The 25,572-nt window shown below is 35.3% G+C and overlaps 1 long non-coding RNA gene across 1 annotated transcript in view; it reads left to right on the top strand.

The window, feature by feature from the left end:
- Window positions 1–17,196: 17,196 nt before the first annotated feature.
- Window positions 17,197–25,572, top strand: part of LOC141515166 (uncharacterized) — an 86,496-nt gene continuing 78,120 nt past the window's right edge. The window contains exon 1 of the long non-coding RNA XR_012476233.1: window positions 17,197–17,234. This is a non-coding gene — a long non-coding RNA (uncharacterized LOC141515166). The remainder of the gene's footprint in view (window positions 17,235–25,572) is intronic.

Raw genomic sequence — 25,572 nt, 5'->3', positions numbered from 1 at the left:
GAAAAATAACAAAACAGAATGGAAGGAAGAAGGAAGGGGAGGGGAGAGGAGTGGAGGGAAGGAATCTCAGATAAATAAGCCAGAAATATCATGCTATCTTTCCCCACACAGCACCCTCCTCTCCCACTACCCAGAATAAAAGTGTGATTGGTGACAAGTCAGGAGAAAAGGCTAATAGGTATAACTAACAAATTGGAATAAGGGATTAAATGTAAAATAAATATTGATGATGGAAGGAAAAAAGACCTTTTTAAAAATCATCAAAGGCAATCTAACCTGCCTCTATTTAAATCATTGTCCATTAGCAGTTTTTGTCCAATAAATCTGGGATTATGTAACCCAACATTATTTTATATCTATTTTCCAAGTCATTCAGTCATTCATCTCTGCAACTCCAAATCAAATGGATTGTTGGCAATTATGAGTTAATTTTAACAAAATATAAATGTATGTATTCTTTGCTCATCCAACTTTATCTTTGACTTTTTATTAGTATGCAAATTGGCTTTGAACAGATACAGTCATAGATTTAGAATTAAAAGGGACCTGGGGTGGGGATGTCAATCTAGTAACTTTGCTGGACAAAGTTATAAGAGGTTAACAATTGCATACTATAGTTAAGGGAAAAAAAGACATTTATTTCCTGTAGAGGAAGACTGTAGACTTAGAGCAGAGGGACCTTAGAAGTCATTAAATCCATCTCACTCCTTTTTCAGATTTGAAAACAAGTTTAGAGAGATTAAGAGAATTGCCCAAATAAACTCACCAGGTCTCCTTGACTCCAGTCTATCACACTTACCAATTTCTTATGAGTCTGAGCTTACAAGCCTCATCTGGGATGTTTCACTGTGTTTTGAGGATTAATGCAATTAGTACAACATCATTCACAAGCAAGACAATCCGGAAGATTTTACCAGAATGTATTTTGGGTATAGGGATTCTTTGCTAGCTCTCCTCCACATCAATAGCAAACATCTTTGATATGTTCATATCTCCTTGTTTTATGCCTCACTTGATCTCAGTGATCAGTTCATTGAACAAAGTTAAACCTTTTTATTATTAACTTCAACTAATCTCATATAACTTAAGAATACATGGGAGATACCCTAGTAGAGGAGAGCTTTTAAGCTATTGTTTTGTTCTTCCAATCAAATGCCTTTTTTAAAATAATCAACAGTAGGATTTTATATTCTCTATATAGTTCAGTTGATTGCATAATGATGAAAATGTGAAATTTCTCTTGTGAAACTTTTTAATGCTCTCATCCAGGATTGTCTATGGATAAGCAGATTTTTCTTATGGAAACTTTTACAGATAAGAAATAAAACAAACTGGTCAATAGTTAATTATTTTTTTCTTAGTTACTTGCTGTTGTTGCTATTGTTAAAAATAAGGCATGTGATTTTGCTTTCCTTGTGTTTTGTCCACCATCAAATGTCTTGAGAATTTTTACCTCAATGATCTCACAGCTATATTGCCCCCAATCCAGACCTTATATATATTCTTTTGGTCTAATCCAACCACGTATTGTACCTTTCATATTTTAATATTCATTTTCACTTTTTTCTATGGGCAGATATAATGATTCCAGCTGTCCCTGCAAGATGAAAAGTATTACAAAAATCTTTATAGATCTTTTGCATCTTTCATTAGTCTGTTGTCTTCCTTTTAATGTCATCCTTAGTTATTCAGGGGGACCGCTAAATTGAATTTCTTAAAATTGTTTATAGTGCAACTTGGTCTCTATCTTATGAGTCAATAATCACCATAACTTTCCACCACTTTTCTCAATAAGACTTCACTAACAAATTTATGGTATGAGTTAACGTCGCCCATGGTGGCTGCATCTTTTCATTTGACAATTAAGGATTTGCTAAACAAAGGAATTTTTAGATTCTTTTGATTTCCTTATAGAAATTGATTTACATCAATGAAACTACTTTGTGAAATGATTGCAAATGCTATAAATGTCATTTCATAACATAATCCTTTCCTATTTTGGGCATTAAAATTTTGTTTAAATAGACTTTAAGTAAGAGTTGTTCTAACTGCAAGTCACACTATTTTCTTTCTTGTATCTTTTCATTCACTTTAAATTTTGCTTTAATAAGGTAATCATCTTGAACTGATGTTGAGTGAGATGAGCAGAATACTGTACACCCTAACAGTAATATGGGGGTGATGATCAACCATAATGGCCTTGCTCATTCCATCAATGCAGTAAGTCAGGGACAACTTTAGAGTACCTGCGACAGAGAATACCAGCTGTATTCAGAGAAAGAACTGTGGAGTTTAAACAAAGACCAAAGTCTATTACATTTAATTTTTTTAAGTGTCTTATGTATGACATAATTTTTGCCATCTCTAATATTTTATTTTATCCTCAAGGATATGATTTCTCTCCAAATACATTCAATTTTGATCAATGTATAGCATGGAAACAATGTAAAGATTATCAGACTAAGGGTGGCTAGGTGGCACAGCAGATAGAGCACTGGCCCTGGAGTCAGGAGTACCTGAGTTCAAATCTGATCTCAGACACTTAATAATTAGCTGTGTGGACTCCGGCAAGCCACTTAACCTCATTTGCCTTGCAAAAACCTAAAAATAAAAAAAAAAGTTTAAAAAGGATTATCATGCTGCCTTCTGTGGGGCGATGGGGAGAGGGAAGGGAGGATTGAGGAAAAAATGCAAAATTTAAAACCTTATAGAAAATGATAGGTAGAAATTACTATTATATATAATTGGAAAACAAATAAAATATTAATTAAAAAATAAAAACTAAGGCAATCATCTATGGGTTGGTTCAGAAAAATCCTTCTACATCAGTAACATCATTTCCTACATGCTAAAATGTACTTCATTTTCTTTTTATGATATTATCCCTGTCCAATTCTTTGTGATTCTTTACATGAAGAAAATACTCTTATAGACATAAAACTTCTATATAGTCTTCTAATTGTTGGCCTTTCAATTTTTTCTTCCTGATCAATATTTATCAACATTTTTTTTACCCTGCTTACCTATTTACACATTGGCATTAAAATCACATTGAATATCAAAATGTTGATTGATTTAATTTGATGGGTCTTAATGAGTTTACAGATAACTCTTCATTATCTACAACAGTCATTGGTACACAAGCAACATTTATTTTCATGGAGATATTTTTTTAATTGCAAATTCCTTCCATCTTCTAAGTTTGCTAATAAAAGGATATCAAGAACACAACACTTCAGTTCCTTGTATAGGATGTTTATGGGCCAATCACTGAATAACAATTTAGAATATGAAGAGTAATTTAATGGTCACAAAAACAGTCTCAAGATTAAGGGATTCTTTTTTTCTGAAGGTTTTTGCAAGGCAAATGGAGTTAAGTGGCTTGCCCAAGGCCACCCAGCTAGGCAATTATTAAGTGTCTGAAGCTGGATTTGAACTCAGGTCCGCCTGACTTCTGGGCAGGTGCTCTATCCACTATGCCACCTAGTCGCCCCGAGATTAAGGGATTCTCAACAATCTGCCTCTTACAACCATCATTCCAGGAACAGAAGGGGGACAGTTTCATCCACTTGATATCCATTTTATATATTTTTTTCTTTGCTTCACAAGTTGCAATGTTTTAAGAATTCATCAACAAGTGGCAGATTACTGACCAAATTACTATTATTATTATGATTATTATTGTAACAAATTTCTCTATACTTACATGGTCAGCTCCTTGAGGAAGAGAATGGTTTCATTTTTTGTATTTGCGTTTCCATATTCCAGCACATTTTATGTAACATAAGAAATAATTAATAAATTAAACACAAACTGATCCTCAGAAAATAGACCCAGTCTATTGCTGTGATGTCATTTCCCAGAGAATAGAAATTTATAAAACCTGAATGCTTCTAGCATAGTCTTTGAGAGCTGAGGATCACCTCTGTTCAATGATGAGGCAGGATGTTCAGTGATATATATATATATATATATATATATATATATATATATATATATCTTTTTCTAGATATTACTTTACATAATTTGAGATCATGAAGACAGATGTTTCACGTCCTTTTTATTCCCCCAGAAATATTTCTTGAATTGAATTAAAATTCAATTCAACCTTAAAGTAGATTTAAAGTTCACACACACGCACATACAGAGACATTAAACTTCAATGCAAATGATAAAACCATAGGAAGAAGCAGCCCCATGAGAATCTATATAATGCAATTTTCTGCCTCCAGGCTGGATTTGACCTATTATTTTAACTAGATAATTATCTTGCTTCTTTTTGAAGTTCTTTAGGAAATCTTGGCACATGAGTTAATAAAGGTAAATTGGAGAATTCGAGGCACATCTTGAACTTTGGGGGAATGATGTCATTTTTAAGATCCACCATCATCTTGGAGAGCCAGATTTACCTATTCATCATTTCCCTTATGTATTCCAGCTGCTCCCACCTCCAAGCCTTTCATGTCTCCTGAGAATCTTAGTAGGGCAGAACATATGGAATGAGCTTTCTGTCCTAGGGCATATTTTGCCTCAACTACATTGTCTCATTTTTTACTTTTACTACTGGCTTCCTTAATTAAGCAAGTAAGTTACATGTATTAAGCATGAATTTGAGATTCAAAACCAACAAAAATCAAACTTGAATTCTGTTGTTTTGAGAAACCTTGAGAAACAAAGTGTACTCATAAATGTAATGGGTGACTGGCCAATGGGACTGGTCTTTCTGATTATGTGTAGACTATAGCTGATACAATTCCCACATGGAAGTAGGAAGTCTGCATCTGAAAAAGTTGTGATGATGTATAATAGACATCCTTGAAGATACTTGGCGCATGTGTAGACATTTTTTTAAATAACTCCCATCTACTCATCGCAAAATGAGGAAGAGCCTCTTTTTCTATGGTTGTATTGCAATGATCGATAAGGGTCAAACATACTCAGACCTCATTTCTTTTTTCTGACCTCTTCCTACCTTTAATCCTCTGATAAGAAGAGAAAGAAATAGCTGTAAAGGTGTTGGGCTCTTCTCAGCTGATGTAGCTCAAGAATCTAAGTCTTAGTACTTTGTTAGTTCCTAGCCTCTTTTGGCCTATCACTTCTTACACTTGGATGAATACATTTTATTTCTTTCAATAGAATGAAATTTCTTGATTTTCAGGAGCCATTTCATCTTTGACTTTGAATTCCAAATCTCTGCTTAATACCATGTGCCTGTATCCCATATTAAATGCTTTTGTTCTCTCTTGGGGGGGGTATGAGTATTCACAATTTGAAAAATCATCAGAATGAACTTCTAGTTGAGCTATGCTGGGTTTTGGAATCAAGTTGGCATCAATGCCCAAAAGAGTAAGTAGTGACCTCCTAGAGCAACCTTCAATCCAATTAACTTCAATTCAATAAACTTCTATTAAGTGCTTACTATAATGTTGAGCACAAAAGAAAGATAATCCCTGCCCTCAAGAAGCTTAAAATCTATTAGAGGAAGAAAAAAACAAAAAACATCTGAAAAGGAGAGAGGGACAGGGAGACCACCAAGGGAGCATGATGTATTTCCAGTGTATTAACTATGGATGGAAAGTAGAGTTACCTGGAAAATTCAGATCTCATTCCTCTATAAAAGAAGGTTTGGGGAAAAGTTTGACGCTCTACTCTCTAGCCCTCCAGAGGCAATAAACAGCTGAGGTAGCTGAGTATGTGTTGAGTATCCAGGATCCTTCAGGATCTAGCCAAAGTAGTATCTGAGATAAGAATTCATCTAGTCACAATGCAGCAGCTGATGTGATATTGGTAGAAGCTACATTAAATCCAAACCTGCTCTGCCTAGAGAAAGGAAAGACATAGGGGAGAGCATGTTTCTGAAGGATTTGGGGGGAAATGTTTGTACTTCTGTTTCCTTTTGAAGTAAATATTTTTGTAAAAGCTATTTGATATTAATTCTTTAAATGGAACCAGGAGTAGCTATTGGCAGCTAACAAAAGAGCGACACACCCAGAATCAGGGTTCGAGCTTATAGCATTAGAGAATATATAGACACCCCGACCCTCAAGGACACTCTTATTTTTGGTGGAGTGTGTCTATATTGTCATCTTTTTTTTTTTTTTAGGTTTTTGGAAAGGCAAATGGGGTTAAGTGGCTTGCCCAAGGCCACACGGCTAGGTAATTATTAAGTGTCTGAGACTGGATTTAAACCCAGGTACTCCTGACTCCAAGTCCAGTGCTTTATTCACTATGCCACCTAGCCGCCCCTATATTGTCATCTTAAAATCAATTTGTTCCCAGTTTCCAACTTAAGTTCATTTGTATGGTAATGATTTTCATGATGGTTGTTTTTAAATATTTGAAAGTATATCCTGTGTTTGAAGGATGAGACTTGTTCTGTTTGGTTCCAGAAGGTCGAATTAGAAGCTATGAATGCAAAAGCAGATTTTGGTTCCTTATCATGAAAAGCTTTTCACAGAGGGATGCCCTAGGTAGTAGTTGAGTCCTCTGGTGTTGGGGTCTATTTCTAGGTCTTAAAGGGCTTTGTACAGAATAATTAGATAGCAGTCTATTCCAAAAGCAACAGAATCTTTTATTTGTTATGTTCGAGGGAAGACCATGAACCTTAACAAAGTGACTCAAATAGCATGGATGGGGAGACAGCAGCACCAGGGAACCATACTAGGGGAGCATCCAGTACCACCACCACTACTCCCCAAAAGTGAGGCAGCAGTAAGCTCAGACCTCTTCAAAGCAGCCTAGATAAGGACAAAGAATAAAACCAGGGATATTTTCCAAGAGCTTTTATTGTATTGGTTTTGATCCATGTCAAAAATCATAGTGGGATAATATTAGAAACATGTTTGGCATATATAGAGGCTTGATAAATGTTTATTCCCTTCTTTCTTTTGTGTTTTTTAAAACTGGGACATTAAAGACCACAAAGCTCAAATGCTTTACTTTACAGATGGGGAAAATGAGTCTCAAGAAAGTTAAATGACAGGGGCAGCTAGGTGGCCCAGTGGATAGAGCACTGGCCTTGGAGTCAGGAGTACCTGAGTTCAAATCCGGCCTCAGACACTTAATAATTACCTAGCCTGTAGCCTTGGGCAAGCCACTTAACCCCATTGCCTTGCAAAAAAAAAAAAAAAAAACTTAAACAAAAAGAAAGTTAAATGACTTGACCAAGGCAATAATAAACATTACCTATAATAATTATATAATATACAACATAACAATATATATGATTTAATTAATATAATGAAGCTAGAAGGGATATCAGAGGCCATCAAGTCCGATATCTTCATGTTATTGATAAAAAAATGAAGTGACTTGGCCATGATCACATAGCTAATAAATAGCAGAGGCAGGAGTGTACCCTGGTCCTCTGAATCTAGAGTCACTGCTCTTTGGATGATTGTCCTTATATAATATAATACTTGTTATTATCAACAAATTTGCAAAGCACTTAAAACATGTTATCTTAGTCAATGCAAATCACAGCCCTAAAGCCTGAGTACTATCATATCCTCATTTTACAAATAAAGGAACAGAGAGATAAATGACTTGCATTGGATCACTCAGTTAGTATCAAAGGTTAAACTGAATCTTCCTGACTCCAAATCCATCACTCTGCCCACTACACTGTACCATATTGCTTCTCAATGGGAGCAGAGAATCCACTCTCATTCCATATCACTTTACTTTACTCAAGTGTATAGCTGCTTTTTTTTTTGTCTTTTGTGGGGCAATGAGGTTAATTGACTTGCCCAAGATCATAGAATTAGTTAAGTACTAAGTGTCTGAGGTCAAATTTGAACTCAAGACCTCCAAACTCCAGGGCCGGTGCTCCATCCACTATGCCACCTAGAAAGAGATAATTCTCTCAGGAGGACCTTTGTAGCATGCTTGCTGTATTAATGGATGAGAATCTTGGGTTTGCTGTAACTCTTTGCTTCAGGGCTTTTCAGGAGAGGAATATTGCAAATCCATTCAGGAAGGACCAGTTTCCAATTTTTTTTTTTTAGGTTTTTGCAAGGCAAACGGAGTTAAGTGGCTTGCCCAAGGCCACACAGCTAGGTAATTATTTTAGTGTCTGAGACCGGATTTGAACCCAGGTACTCCTGACCCCAGGGCCAGTGCTTTATCCACTGTGCCACCTAGCTGCCCCTTTCCAATTTCTAATGTCACAGGCAGCGAGATGCTTAATAGCTAGCAAAAACTTGAAGAATCTAGCCTGGCATCAAATATTCCAGATGTGAAGATTTCAGAAAAGAGTTATGGTCGTTAGCTAAGCGTATTAGTTGGAAAAGAAAGACTGATGAGAAGACAGATGAAGTTGGATGAATAGTAAAAAGTAGGCTGATAAAACCCAGTTTTCTGTTTTTCAACAAACCCACTGGCTACTTGATGAGAGTAGTTTCTTTGAAAGCGGTTTTCTCTATGTAGCCATATTTGCTGTTGGACTGGTGAATAAGCAAGTTGCTTTCTCATTACCATGCTGAGAATACAGGTCATGAATGCTTTATCTAGATCACCTAGGTTCTGTAGTCCCTAAAAACAAAAGCCATTGACAAGCTTTGCTTCAGTATTCCTATTCAAAGAACAATTTAGTTCAACAGTAAAACCAACAGAAATCATATGATTATCTGAATCAATGCTGGAAAAACCTTTGATAAAATACAACATCCATTCATATTAAAAACACTAGAAAGATTAGGAATAAATGGAGTTTTCCTTAAAATAATAAATAGCATCTAACACCATCAACAATATTATATTAAATGGGAATAAACTCAGAGCATTTCCAATAAATTCAGGGGTGAAACAGGGATGCCCATTATCACCATTACTATTCAGTATAGTATTGGAAACACTAGCAGTAGCAGGAAGAGAAGAAAAAGAAATTGGAGGAATCAGAATTGGCAATGAGGAAGCAAAACTTTCACTCTTTGCAGATGATATGATGGTATACATAGAGAACCCGAGAAAATCATCTAAAAAACACCTTGGAACAATTAATAAATTCAGCAAATTAGCAGGATATAAAATAAACCTCATATAAATCATCAGTGTTTATATATCTGAACAACAAATCCCAAGAGCAAGAGATAGAAAGAGAAATTCCATCTAAAATAACTGAAGACAACATTAAATACCTGGGAATCTACCTCCTAAGAGAAACCCAGAAACTGTATAAACACAATTATAAAGCTCTCCTCACCCAAATAAAGTCAGATCTAAATAACTGGAAAAATGTCAAATGCTCTGAATTTATTCCCATTAAATATAATATTGTTGATGGTTTTAGATAGATATTATTTATTATTTTAAGGAAAACTTCATTTATTCCTAAACTTTCTAGTGTTTTTAAAAGGAATGGATGTTGTATTTTATTATCAAAGGCTTTTCCATTATCTATCAAGATAATCATATGATTCTGTTGGTTTTGCTATTGATATGTTTAAGTAATCCCTTACTTAATCCAGTTCATTTGCTTGTCATGGTATCACCTCCCTGATATCATAATTCTCTTTGAGAAGAAAGAACTACCAACAACTTCCATGAGTAGAAGGAGTTGCCTGAAAGTGGTCAGTTAGGCAACCCAATTTCTTCCTCCTTCTGTCTCTTCCCTTTTCCCTTCTTCCCCTTCCCCTTTAGGACTCTGAAGCCAATACTTGGTGCTTCTGTTGAGCTGAACTGAGCCACCTTTGAGTATTATTTTCATTTACATTATCATCATTGTTTATATCCTTCTCCTGGCTCTGTTATATTCACATAATGAGTTCATACAATATTTCCAATGAATTTCTTATATTCTTCAGTTTTTAATGATGCAATAACATTCCATTACTTTCATCTTCTGTAATCTGTTCAAACATTCTCTAAATGACAAGTCCTCATATTGTTATCAGTTTGTTTTTTTGTCCTATAATAAAGTTTTGCTATTTGGTATATATGGGACCTTTATTCCACTCTTTTCTTTAACCTCCTTAGGGAAAATATGCCTTTTATTCTTGTACAATTTTTCAACACACATATTTTCAGAAAATATAGGCATATGAATTACCTCATACTATGCATAGAGTCAGAACTTGACATCTCTGTAAACTATCATATTAGTTGTCCAAAAATGTGAAGAATTTAGGATGCCCTGCAAATATTTAGGCTCTTTGCTCTTGCTAAAGATCAAAAATTTCTATGTGGTATTTGAAAATCTGCTCCCGTTAGAATCTACCAAGAGGTTTGACAACATTTTCAGAACAAAAAAATGATTATATTTCCTTCTGTGGTTCAGAGTTCCTGTGAATGGAGACTTCTCACCATGAAATCTAAGCATGGTGAGTAATAAGACTTATTTGACATTTCATTGTGAAGAAAAATGAAGGAAAGATATTGTCCTATATGATGAGTCTGCTTCCACTAAAGGAAAAAAGAAAAATCTTTCATGATAACAGTTCTCTGGAGGAAAAAGGTTTGGAGAAATCTTCTATCATTGCCAGATTCACCTTTCTAAAATATATCTCTCTGATGCTAGACAGTTCTTTAAGTTCAAAAACATCAATTCCTCATTTCTTATTAAATGAAGTCATATAATTATATAAACTAAGCCTCTAGTTTTACAGCTGAAGAAACTCTGTGTGTGTAAATAAAATCCAATTCCATAAATTGATATTCACAGCCCTTTACAATCTAGATTCTTAACAATCACATCTCACTCCTACCATATAAACAGATAGCCTTCATTCCACTAAAATTATTCCCTAAATGTGCTCTATGCTTTTTCAATCCTGTGCCTTTTCCCCCCACCCCCGTTTCTGCTTATTGAAATTCTTTCCATCTTATAAGGGTCTACAGTTTGATGTTTCCTCTTCCATGAAATCTTCCTTGAATGCTCTCCCAGGACACCACCCCTCCATCTTCTGAACTCCCACAGCTCTCCATATGTATGATTCTTTTTGTCTCATCACATTTTACTCTGTTTTCATTGTATATATATATCTTGCCTTTTTTCCGGGTTGTAAAGTCCTTGGGGGCATTGAAATAAAATAAAATAAAATGTATATATTACTTGTAGACTTAGTACTGAGCATCCTGGTGAACACAGGAGATAAAGCACCTAAGTTCAAATCTGGTCTCACACTCTCTTACTAGCTAGGTGACCCTGGACAAATCACTTAACCCTGTATGTCTGAGTGTTCTCATCTGTAAAATGAGCTGGAGAAAGAAATGGCAAACCGTTCCAGTATCTTTGCCAAGAAAACCCCAAATGGGGTCACAAAGAATCAGACACAACTGAAATGACTAAAGAACAATGAAATCCTTAGTACATTCTAAATACTAAAAAAAAAAATATATTGAAGAAGGAATAAGGGAACAAATGAAGGTGGAGGGAGGATATAAAATCCTAGGTCCTTACAATTGAATAGAGGATATAGGGCAAAGCTAGCCTAGTTTCTTATACATATTGAAAACTCATTAAAAACAGGGTACCCCAAATGTCTCAAAGTAGTTTTAAATTAAGGATGGTGTGGAGTGGCTAGGTGGCAGAGTGGATAGAGCACTGACCCTGGAATCAGGAGGACCTGAGTTCAAATCCAACCTTGGACACTTAATAATTTCCTAGCTGTATAGAAGTAACTTAATCCCATTGCCTTGCAAAAACCAAAAAAAAAATCTTTTATTATATGGAGGACACTATGGTAGTTGTAGGAGAGATACAATGAAAGATGACACAGTCCCTTACAATGGAATTTACAATCTATTATACTATGGTATAATCTGTAGTCTTTATAGCTTGTAACTCCTACCTGGAATAGGCGATCCTCAAAAGAAGACTAGATTAAGTCAAACCAGCTGTTCCAGGTTTTAATTTTCTCATCCTATAAACACAGGGAGAAACAAGCTAATCTCCTTCACAGTTAAATTGTGTTGAATAATTATTGTAAGCTGTTAAATAAACATTTAATGTGTGTGAAAGTGCTTGAAATAAAGAGTTTAAAAGTCACAAATTGTGGAGGGTTTTTCTTTTTTTGGTGCTGCATATCTCAGATTTTTTTTTTGATGCTAATACAGGTCCTTTTAGCCAAGTATTTTATAATAGTCTATTTTTGACACAAAGAAATCTGTTTATGTTTGATTTGTAGTGAGTGAATTAGATACTTAAATTTGTTTATAACATATGCTAGTCATGCATTTAAATAATTAACACACTTTAAAAGGACAACTTACTAATAATTCATCCAATTTCAACTCAAGAGGTTTTAGATACAAGAATTTTAGACACACCTTCAATACTCCTGGCTAGACAAATCATTTAGTGTCTCTGTGGCTGAGGTGATTTTCTAAAACAATAAATTACAAAATGACTGAAGATCTGCACTGGTAAAAGAACTTTCCATGTTTGGGATTCCCAACATCATTGAAATCATAGGTCCAAACCTCCCTCCCCATTGACATAAAAAGGAAATCATCCAAGACATAGTGGAATATCATCTTGGACCTCTAACACAATCATAGCAGCCCATAGACTACAGTAACTTCACTGAGTTGACATAAAGAAGGGATACTGGTTCAACAGACCTTCTTAGAAGTAAATCAGAAAATATTAACAAAATTCATCTGAAAGAATAAAAGGTCAAGAATATCAAGGGAATCAATAAAAAAAATATGAAGGAAGATGACTTAATTGTACCAGAACCCAAACTATCACAAAGCCATAATCATCAAACAAATCTGACACTGGTTAAGAAATTGAGTAATGGGGGCAGCTAGTGAATAGAGCACCGACCCTGGAGTCAGTCAAATCTGGCCTCAGATACTTAGTAATTACCTAGCTGTGATACCTTGGGCAAATCACTTAATTTCACTGCCTTGAATAAATGAAATTTTATAAAAAGAAATTGAGTGATGGATCTCAGTGACATCGATTAGGACTACATGGTGGTAGATTACATAAATCTAGATTTTTGTTAAATGCAAAGATCCACGTTTCTAGGAAGTGAACTTATTGTTTGACAAAAACTGCCGAAGAAACTGGAAAACAGTGGGGCAGATACCATGTTTTGACCAGAGTCTCACATTGGTAACCAAGTTAAGGGCAAAAAGTGTTCATGGTTTAGATATAAAGGGGTGATAAGTGAATTAAAGAGAATGGAATAATTTACCCAATAGATCTATTTACGAGGAAAGAACTTAGGACCAAACAAGAGACAGACAACAGTGCAAAAAATAAATTACTTAATGATGAATGGCAATAGTCCAGAAAGGACCCAGCAAGCTGATATTGATATGATTCGGGCAAAGCACTTTTTTATAGATGTTGGGAAAAGTCTTGGTGTGGTTTTTAAGTTATTAACACATAAATTAAGCTATTGAAGCTTAAAACTGAATGAAGACTTTTGGGACCTCTAACACTGGAAAAGCATTTCTAATCACATTGTCATTTTAGTGTTATATTAATTATTATTCCTATTCTTCAGAAGAGCAAACTGAGACTGAGACAAGTGAAATGACTTTGTCAGGAGCCATCAAGTTCAACCTCCTCTTTTCAGAGATAATGCAACTGAGACCAAAAAATGGTTAAATGATTTATTATAGGATCACATAGCTAATATTTGAGGCAGGATATGAATCCAGGTCTTCTCGACTCCAAGCCCAGAAGCCTATTCACTATACTGTTGGTCTAGTGAAACAATTAGCCCATTAAGAAACAGTTTTGGATTGATTATTGTCGTCATCAATTTTATTGTCAAGAAATTTATTTGCCCAGAGTTGATGGAATGCTGTGGAATAATGGGAGCGAAATCATATCTGCAAGGTCAAGGATTCCAGTGGCATCCATACTTCACCAAGAATCCTCTTTCCTATCAATTAGGCTAAGAGGTGAAACAGTTCTAGAAAAGGTAAGTGTGAAGGATGTCTTAGAACACCACCCACCTCACTATAATAAACATAATGTGCATGTTGCTATGTGCATAATGCCATGGTCCTCTTTGATTATGGAGGACCATCATTAACATCATCACCACCACTACCATCACCCAGCACCATGGTCATCATCAACACAGCAACAATTAAACCATTCTTCCTCCTAAATGAAAGAGACCTCAGGGCTTATGGAATCCAACTCTCCCATTTTACAAATGAGAAAACTGAAGTACAAAGGGACTAAATTGTTCAATGTCACATAGTTGGTGGCTTAGTTGAAATTGAACCCATAACATCAGATTAATTATTTTATCCTTACTACTTCCATTAATATCTTAAACAAATAGTTAATCTCTCTGTGTCTGTTTCTTCATCTGTAAAATAGGGAAATTTTTCCTAGATGATCCCTAAGGCCCCTTTTATATTTAAATCTATCGTACTACAACTTCCCTGTGAGGACATACCTAATTGATATCAGAACCAAGACTTTGCCCTAGTTCTCCTGACTTCAAATCCTTTACTGCCAAAGTGTCTTTACATAAGATGGAGCACTAATAAATTATTCTAGTGATAAGAACTTTAAATCTTCAGGATAAAAATAGAAAATCTCAGTGTTGCATTAACAGGTTTATTTTACTTATTTTTTCCCTTGCTTATGACTGGCTTACTTGAGAGTCACATTTATAAGTCTATAGCTCGAAACCAAAGAATTGTCTGCTACCCCGTGCCATTGGAACAAGAGCTTAAGTATCCAAAAAGCACCAGATTTTACAATCTTAGTTCTGTTTTCTTCAGTATAAGCTTTATGAATTAGTTAGCAGCTGATAAGCTTAGGGGGTCATCTTTGTCCCTGGAGATCAATTGCCTTAGGATGAAAGGCGGCCCAAAGTGCCAGAAACAGATTCTATCAATAGTACAAATGGATTCAGAGCAGAGTCAACCTTAGATGTGACATTTGAAAGCCAAGATGAGTCTCAGTCTCAGTTGACAAAAATCAGAAAAAGGAACCTCTGCAAACATAACGTTTTCCACAGCCAGCAAGAGAGAGCCCAGGCGACTTTGTCATGTAATTGAAATAATACATCACTTGGGCAAAAAACTTCAATGGCATCCTTCTGTTAGGTAAGCATTTTTTTCTCAGGAGGGTCCTTGGATTTGGAATATTTTTGATAACAAGCATTTTTCAACAAATTAACTGGGTTACAAGAGCTTAGGAAAACAAATCTGCCCTGGGCTTTTAACCAACTCACAAGGGTTAGGAAGAGTTTACCTAGCTTTTAGAAAAGGCTTCTCTCATCCATTTAGGGTTTGCGTCAAGCACAGGATTTCTGAAACATCTAAATCTGATGTAATTAAAATGTTGGAAATTCCACTTTCAAAAGAGTAAGTCCTCCAACTCTTTTCTTCCTGCTAGAAGTTGTTTCTTTGGGTTTTTGGCTGTTTTTGTGTTTCGTTTTGGGGGATGTTGGGGTGGGAAAGGAAATAGAGTGAATAGAAAAGAGGCAAAGAAACTCTGGCTACAAGAGCCACGCTACAGTAATGAGCCCTATATGTGATACTGGTGAAGGAACTTATGCTCTGAATATACTGGCAGGGGGTCCTGGAATCTGGTGAAAATAGATTTTTTATGTCTTGGAAATCACAAAATTCCATCCATTCATTCAACAAACATTGAGCAAATACCTACATGTCCCACAAAAAATATAATTTCAATATTATAATAATAGCATTTCAATATAATAATAAAAAAATTCAGAGGACAATAATAGGATGTTCCAGTCAAATTATTACAAAACATATAAAATATTTGAGAGTTGGTTTATCATAGTTTACTAGCTATATAGTTTCAATTATGAAATACTCCTTAAAGAAAGAACAATTTAAATAATTAGAGCAATATTCAATATCCATGACTGACATAATAATAAATATGACTATTCTACCAAAATTCATTTATGGATTTAGTGGCTCACTCAACCTATTTTGCCAAAGTGAAATTCCTTTGGAAGAAATAGCTTCACAATATCAAAAGGAATCATGCAAAAGTAGAATAAAAGGGGAAATAGCAATTACAGACCTCAAAGTATTTTATATTCCAATTATTATCAAAACCATTTTTACTGATTGAAAGATGGAAATTTTAAACAATGAATAGACTGGACAAGGAAGGACCATTAATAATTGTACTGCATAATCCAGTTCAATAAATGTGAAAATGCAGAAAGAACTCCCTGTTTAATAAGAACTGTTGGAAACGTGGAGAGCAGTCAGGAAAAAAATTAGATTTGGATCAATATCTTACTCATATTTTGCAATAAATTTGAAATGGATTTGTGACCTGAATATTAAAGATCATACCATTAAAAAATTAGAAGAGAATCAGAACTGGGGATAAAGGATAGATTTTTAACCAAGAAAGGGCCAGAGGCAATTACAAAAAAGTAAAATAGATCATTTTGTTCAGATAAAATTGAAAAGCTTTTTACTCACAGAGAATTAATGCACCTAGGATTAGAAAGTAGTCTAATGGGGAAGATTTTTTTTTGCAGCAATTGTCTCTGATAAAGTTTTGAGATTGTAGATATGCATACAAGTAATAAATATATTCAACATTCTGCAACAGAGAAGGGATCAAGAAATATGAATAAACAGTTGTAAGAAACATAATTGAAAACTATAGGCAATGATATGAAAAAATGTTTCAAATCATTAATAATTAAAGAAATAAAATCAAAATATCCTAAGGTTTCACCTCACATCCAGCAAATTGACAAAAATGTCAAGAGATGGGAAGTAGTTAATGGGGTAGGAAGACATATACACCAATGCACTGTTGATGTAATTGTTATCCTAAAACATGACATAATTGTTCATAACCTTTGCCCCAGATAGTCTCTTACTAAGATTAAAAATGCCCAGGAAATCAATGTAAAAAACGCAAGTCTCCATATAGAACAAATATTTTTAATAACATTTGGGGGAACTATTGATAAATTGAAAACAATATAAATAAATTAGGGAATTGCTAAAGAAATTGTGGTACGTGAATTGTAATGTAAAGAAAATGATGTGCATGATGAATACAGAGAAGTGATGGAAGACTTCCACAAAATAATACAGAAAGAAGTAAGCTGAGAGCAGAAAGCAATATACACTGGCTACAATAATATAAATGAAAAAAAAGCTACCATAAAACAACTGATATTGAGAATTATGAAGTCATAAAGGTCAGGCTTGGTGTCAAGAAAGAAATGTAAGACAAAACTTCTTCCTACTTCTTTGCAGAAGTTTGGGGTCCATGAAGATGGAACATACAATTTTGTTGGGTGAGTTGGTCCATTTTTCCGAGTTATTTTCTCTCTCTCTCTCTCTCTCTCTCTCTCTCTCTCTCTCTCTCTCTCTCTCTCTCTTTCTTCCTTCTTTCCCCCTTTTTCCCCCTTTCTTTCCTCTCTTCCTTCCTTCCTAATCCTTTCTTTCTTTTTTGTGTGAGCCTGAGAGACAGAGAAACAGAGAGAAAGAGACAGACACAGATGGAGAAACAGAGAGACAGAGACAGAGAGATAGAGACAGATTATATATATTATATTATATATATATATATATAGAGAGAGAGAGAGAGAGAGAGAGACAGAGACAGAGACAGAGACAAATATATATATATATATAGAGAGAGAGAGAGAGACAGAGACAGAGACAGAGACAGATATATATATATATATATATAGAGAGAGAGAGAGAGAGAGAGAGAAAGAGAGAGAGAGAGACAGAGAGAGAGAGAGACAGAGAGACAGACAGAGAGACAGAGAGATAGAGACGAGAGAACAGAGACAGAAACACACACACAGATACTGAGAGACAGAGAAACAGAGAGAGAGAGAGAGAGAGAGAGAGAGAGAGAGAGAGAGAGAGAGAGAGAGAGAGAGAGAGAGAGAGAGAGAGAGAGAGAGAGAGAGAGAGATTCTGAACTTCCAATATCCATACATTTTTTCGTAAGCTGTAGGTCTCTAGAAGGTTTTCAGAGCTAAACTACACTGGGTGAATGAGAAATGATGAGTCTGTCTTGACTGATTACATGAGCTATGAGTGATTGATTTATGAAAACATTGTTCATTTTTGTTCTGAATAAATATTGATTCTAAATATGTTCCCAAATTCTAAATCTAATGGTAGCCTGCATTTGTTAGCATGGTGGGTCAATTAAGTTCTCTAGATATGAGATATTTTCAAAATTTCCTAGATTTTATTTGGGGAGGGTCAAGCCACCCAGAAGAGCAATTTATGTTTAACAATCCCCATGATATAATTCTGTCTCTGCAAGATGCTGATGAAAGGGGCAGCTAGGTGGCACAGTGGATAAAGCACCGGCCCTGGAGTCAGGAGTACCTGGGTTCAAATCCAGTCTCAGACACCTAATAATTCCCTAGCTGTGTGGCCTTGGGCAAGCCACTTAACCCCATTTGCCTTGCAAAAAAAAAAACTAAAAAAAGATGCTTATGAAATACAGATTATGAACAGATTATATAATCTAGCACTAGATTGAACGACACATATTCCAAACCAGGGAAAGAGCATTGCAGACTAAGGGGATCAGGAATGTCTTAATGAAATAAATAGAATTTGGAGAATGATTAGGATTTGGATGGATGGAGAGGAGAGGGGAAGATGGAAAGGAGGGGAAAGAAAGGGAAATAAGAGCATCAACGAGTGCATAGCAGATATATAGCAGTAAGGAAACAAGAGCATTTAAAATTTTAAGGGACCCAGGAAATTATCATTATTTTATAGAAAACTTGAACCTATAAGCTTCATCCCTAAGGAGACCAGAATCTATTACTCTGGAGTCTTAGTCCTAGTCTGTACTCTTTCTGCCATTTTACATTTCCTAGATAAGAGGATTTATGTTTAAACTAAAAATGGAAAGACTGGGAATAAAACTGTTCTGTTAGAATTGTCAAGAAGATACTATAAAAAACACAGGTATGATGTAGAAAGAATAACAATGGAGGCGCACAGTAATTTATGCAAAACAATTACTTAGAAGAGAAGCAGAAATACTAGAAAGGCTATTCCTGGTCTCAATTATCTATTCACCAAAGCATAGTTTTGTAACCTCTGTGGGATCATTGGGAGGCTTTGCTTCAGGGTGGGAAGGCAGAAACATTAGAGGTTTAACATTAGAGGTTAACAAATAACCTCTTTCAGAAGAATAGGGAAATATTTACTTAAATATCATATTTTGAAAGAATATGAGAGGGGCAGCTGGATGGTACAGTGCATAGAGCACCGGCCCTGGAGTCAGGAGGACCTGAGTTCAAGTTTGGCCTCAGACTTTTAATAATTGCCTGGCAATTATTTAATTGACCTTAGGCAAGTCACTTAACCTCATTCTCGGAAATAAAATTTTTTAGGAAAAAAAGAGTATGAGGGAAAGTGAAGATTAGGTGTCTACTGGATGAAGGAGATCACACAGTATGTGCCTTTGCCCTGTCCCATAGAAAAATCACCAACCTGTCCCCATCCTGCAGGAGCCACCCTCTGGATTCCCTTCTGTCACTTCTTCCCAGGAAAACTGACCTCTCTCATGTCCTTCCACAAGTAGGAATGCTTCCTCTTAAGAAGGGCAGGTAACAATATCAATATAACCTTCTACCCTGATATAAGAGGGAAATCTCATTATGCTTCCATAAAAAAATATGGGATCTCAAATTCTATAGGTAGACCTGGATGTCTCTTATATTATCTACATTTCCCTAAACCACTATCATAACAAATATTTTCTCCCACTCCGGTGAATTGTCTTAATTATTACTTATGTAATTCTCATATCAAGAATTACAAAGTTGATTTGAGGGCACATTTTATAGAAATTGTACCAAGCAGTCATTGAACTGGGTATTATAATTTCTAGTTATGACTTTTCCAGTACAAAGTATTGTAGGCCACACTTGACTCAGACCTATTTCATGCAGAAGAAAAAAATGAGATAGTCATTTAGGAGCTGACAAGGAGAGTTTTAATTAACCAGAATTAAAGTGCTAGTCCAGATACATCTAATTAACAGGATATGATGACAATCATAGGTATGGGACATCTGCCAAATCTAAAGGTCCTGACACCTCATGGAAATTTCCTTTTATGTCCTAAGTCATGGGGAAGCCCTAGTAACCTGAGCCTCAGCACCTTGCACTGAGCAACTCCCAGCGGTCACTTCCCTGCCTTTTAAGAGGAGAAAAAAATAAATCTAACTGAGTTTATGGAGCCAATATCATTCCTAGCGTACAAAGATTTTGGATAATAAATAAAGTGAATTAGAGATTTTTAACATGTGGAGGTTGAATCAAAGAACCATATATTTAGAGCTCAAAGGGATCTTGGAGACCAAGGCATCCAACTTATTCATTTTACCAGTATCACACAGCTAATAAGCTAGTGAAGTATCCGAGGCAGGGTTTAAACCACTAAGTACAGGGTCCTATCCATTATACTAAGTATCACTGACAATTGAGAAATCAATTTTGATTCAATAAGATTTTATTAAATATCTACTGTATTTATGCTAAACCCTGAATGTATAAAAAGAGGCAAAAGTCAATGCCTATCCTTAAGTTGCTTAGAATCTAATAAAGGAGAAAATAGGTAAAAGATTATATATGAAGCAGACTGTGGCTAGGTCGTGAATAGAAGTGGACAGAAAGTAGGGTCTGGTTTTGGGAAGAATCATCATTATGAGTTCAAATCCAGTGTCAGACACTTACTAGTTGGGTGATCCTGAAGTCTGTTTGTCTCAGTTTCCCCCATCTGTAAAATGAGCCAGAAAAGGAAATGGCAAACCATTTTTTCTGCCAAGAATGGGGTCATGAAGAGTTGGATATGGCTGAAACAACAACATTTTCCATTTGTTTACAGTCTAAGGGAGGAAACAACATGCAAACAAAGAAATATGATGTAAGTTTTAGACAGGATAAATAGGAAATAATTAAAAGTAAGGAAACCCCATAATTAAGAGAGATGTGGGAATATTTCCTGTAGGAGAGATTTCAGTTGGAGCTTAAAGCAGTTCAGTGAGGGTTAGCAACTGGAAAGTAAGAGAAAGAGTATTCCAGACTGGGGAACATGAAAAAAAAATTCCTGCAGCCAAGAGATGGAATATCATGGTGGTGAAATAGCCAGGAGGCCGATTTCATTGAATGGAAGAGTATATGTCAGAGGAGTAAGGAGAAAAAAAAAGACTTTAAAAGCTAGAAGAGGCCTAAATTATGAAGGATTTTTTAGTGACAAATTTTGTATTTATTCCTGGAGGCAATAGGAAGCCATCAGAGTTTATTGAGTAAGGTTGTGACATGATCAATTTTTCATTTTAAGATAATTACCTTATATGCATATATATGTATTGCTTTATATACATATTGAGATTTTTATATACATACTTTATATATATTAAGATACATTTTAGGATAATTACTTTATATACATATATTTATAAATATACATGTAAATAATATATATATACACATTTATAATGCACCTGATCACTTGGTGCTATAACTTTGTATGCAAGACAATAGACACATGAGTAGAAATCCATCAACCAATCCATCAAAGAGGGTTTGGGAGAGAAAGGGGAGAAGAATTTGAATGAAGAGAAAATGAAAGAACAGAAGCCAAGATATTCTCAGAGTAAGAAATATTACTAGAGAACATTCAACTTCAACAAAGGAAATGAAAACTGCTGCTGTTCAAACAGAACATAATCTTAGGCTAGAAAGAAAAGGAAGTTCTGAGCGAAAGAAGCTAGTAGGGACCTTGTTGGGACTCATAAGGAGTCAGATTGGTGAGATGACAATGATAGGAAACTTGAAAGAACACAAGCATTATCTCTTGGATGTTGTAATAGCTGTCTGTTGGGAACCTTGTATGGGAGCATTGTAAATTATCTTCACCTGGTGTCCTTGAACACCAGAGTCTTATCTTACTAAGTGCCAGGGCTTTGGGAGTGGATTTGAGACTGGAAGGACATTTAAGCACTGGGGAGTGCTCGGAGATCTTGTATTCCTTGTCTCCCACCCCTCCAAAGTTTGCCTGGGGAAAATTGAGGGACTCCAGAAAGGGACTCAACAGCTGTCAAGGGAAATTTTGGCAATGTGGTGGAGGGGAACATGCAGAAGCATTGACCTCCTTGTCTCTACCTTTTTGTTTGATGTTCTTTCTTCAAAGGTTTCATTCATTCTTACTACTCCAATTATCGGATGGATGCCAATGATTCCAAAAATCTATGATTTTCATCAACAATAGAAAATCTTTTTATTAAGACTTATAAGTTACAGATTTAGAGTTATAATTTAAGGAGTATTTCATCTAACCCCTCCATTTTTACAGGTAAGATATAGAAATTAATCAAAGATAGGCATGGAAAACTCTGGACAGAGACCCACATAAGTAATTTCTGAAGAAGATAAATCACTTGCCCAGGTAAAATAAGTGATATAAACAGAATTGATATACTACATAATATATTATATAATAAATATAATATTCAAACAGATTTAACTTGGAGTCCTTTGAAATCCCTTCTAGTTTGATGAACTTATGTTGAGCTCAGGATGATTATTTCTGGGTTACCTACTGGTAGGATGTGGAGAAAAGAAGGAATATCAGAGACAAGAGCCAACAGGGAATTTTAGAGGGTTGGGGGAAGTGGGGAAGGAGAAAGTAAAAATGTAATTTGAGTAGGAAAAAAAAATCCCTATCTTCAATTCTGAATTTAAATAAACATTCAAGTAAGTTGTTTGGATCTTCTTACTGAGCCAATTTATTACTTATGTGGGTGGCATGGTCTCTACCCACTAGAGCTTTTCATGCCCATCTTTGATTAATCTCTATATCTTTCCTCAAGTGTTTAGCAGAGTGCAATGCCTACAGGAGGTCCTTGATAAATATTAACTGAAAATTAAGAAAATCACTACTCAAAGAACTGTAAAAAAATGCAGAGGCAGTTAAAGGAAGAAAGCTCAAAGTTATTTCATTCTGCTTAATTTGGCACATTTCATAATCACAAAAAGCACCCCCTCATTACAGGCAAGACTAATGAATGTAGTAATGGTGCGATAAAGCGATTTAAGTTTTTAAAAGTTCTAAAAATACTCTTGGAGCTTCTTATCATCCACAGACTCTATACAAACTTAGTCTGGCTGAGTCTCAATGACACTCAGTGGTTCATTTCACTGCTTTACAGAAACCAGGAATATTCTTAGTCTGAAGATTTTATCAGATTTTACTACTCTCTCCCTGCCCAAGAATAAAATCATTCCCCAGTAGGGTGGCATGCATGAGAGGTTTGTTTTTCCTATTTAAATGGAAGGGGACAAGAGGGTTTTATTTTTTTTTCCCTTCCTTACATAGACTGTAGTAAATGGCTAGGAACTCTGGCTCCTTGTGGATTACAATTGGCAGCTGAGAGGTGTAAAGTTTTACAGTTAATAATATGGGATTTCTTCTTTATTTTAAAAATAAAAATCTTTTCTTCTTAAAATTGCTATGATTTCAGACGTCCAAATAGCCCACAGATGTTGGACCTTTGTCCACACGTACTGAAATCTAAACACAAGTGTTTATACGTTATACTCTGCTTCATAAATAAAATTTGTATAGATTTTATTCTAGATCAGAGATATTAATGTCTTTTAATGCACAAAATTACTTTCTGATATGATGGATCCTCAAATCCACTAACCCTTCCTTTCACCTTTTCATCATCAGCCAATGGTTTAGATTCTGCACTTGAAAAAGTCACTGTAGCAGAGGTGATTAATTAGGTTTATGAACAACCTTTGAGAACCTTGTGTTATTTAGGGACAATGAGGAATGGAAGAAAATGGTTTCGAGGATGTCATTGGTTTTGGTCAAAGAATTAGTGGGGGTTCTGAACTTAGATTTATGCCTCCCACCCCCCACCTTATGTAACCACAAGTACATTTTCCAGATCTTCTATTTAAAGAGAGGACCCAGGATAGTCATCTCATAGTTCTTTACCTGGTTGTCTTAGTCATTGCCTCCATAAAGGCATCTTCCTCTAAGATCATTTCACCTTCTTAGTCCCCTTTGCTCCTTGGGTTCCTCCCTTCCTCTTATTGGAAAGATGAAAGAATATCAGAGCACTCCTCCCAGATGACTACAGAACTTCATTATTCATTTCTACTTTTAGCTTCTTTTTATGTTTCATCTTCTCCCATTACATTTCGAACCTCTAGAGAGGGCTGGGACTATCTTTTTAACTTCTTTTGTATTCCACCCATCCACCCCAGGGTTTAGTTTGGAATCTGACCTGTGGTAGGTGCTTAACAATTGCAGTTTATTTAAAATGAATTGACTGATCTCAATCAGGGGACCAGTTCTGTCTTAGCTTTACTAAATTAAAGGGGTATGTGTGTGTGTGTAAGATAGATGTGGGGATGGGGTGAAGATTATTATTAATAATAATAATAGATACCAATTATATAAAATATATAACACTTTAAGGTTTGCAAAGCACTTGAAAGATATTTTATCTCATTTGATTTGAAAAGAATTTTTTAGTAAAAAGACCCTCTCTCTTCTGCTATAGGCAGATCTTCTGCCTCTGTAACTAAGCAACTTCTCTTCTTATCTAATTATAATATAAATGATTATTAGCTAAAGTGACCAACTGGAGTCAGAGAAAACCTGAATTTGAATACTACTTTTCATGCTTGCTTTCTCTATAACCACAGTAAGTCTCTTAACCTTGCCATCCTCATAGCTCCTTGAGATCAGAAACTATTTCCATCCTTGTTTTTCTGTGCTCAGCATCCAGCATTGTATGTAATTGAATTGATTAGTCTCACTTTATCTCTATAAAGTAGTATTAAAAGTCATTCTGACTATCATAAATACCCAACTTAAATACAAAGGACATGTGAACATATGAAGGCTCTAACTGTACCTAGAGAAAGAATCTATAAATAGAAAAAATTACAAAATGATTTTACATATATGTCTATACACACACATATCTCTATACACATACACAGTGAATTCTGAAATGAAGAATCTTAAAACGTAGGGTTAAAATAAACATAAGAACAACACTAAAAGTGGATTAGACTTGAAGTTTTATTCTCTGGGATTTATTCTTACACTTACGTGGAAACCATTCTAGTAATGACCACACCAAAAGAAGGAGATCAGAAAATTAACAAGGGAATGGGAACAGAAATAACATAATAAGAGTAGACAAAAACCTTAAACTTACCTGGAGTCCATGCTATTATTTGACATCAAAGAGAACCATCCTTCTGCAATGCAATTTTGTCTGAAGGAGGTAAGAATTTTTTCAGTTTAAGTACCAGGAGGGCAGGGCAAGTATTTTTTCAAATTATAAAGAACACAAATCTTTTCTGGACTAGGGAGGGCTGGAGAAGTCTTTCTTTCCAAGTGTGAGGACACATTTCATTCCTCACAATAGCTAAGAAACATCTGCCTTTGACCCGGAATAGTTGGAAAACTTCTAGTAATTATTATACTTTGATAATGCGTGTGTGTGTGTGTGTGTGTGTGTGTGTGTATACATATATGTGTCTAGAGATAACCATCTCTAGGATGGGGGGGAAGCAAAAAAGAAAAAAAAAAGAAAGTCACATGATAACTTTA

Source organism: Macrotis lagotis, chromosome 2, assembly GCF_037893015.1.
Source record: "Macrotis lagotis isolate mMagLag1 chromosome 2, bilby.v1.9.chrom.fasta, whole genome shotgun sequence".
NCBI classification, from domain to species: Eukaryota; Metazoa; Chordata; class Mammalia; order Peramelemorphia; family Peramelidae; genus Macrotis; species Macrotis lagotis.
This window is presented reverse-complemented; position numbering and strand designations above follow the sequence as displayed.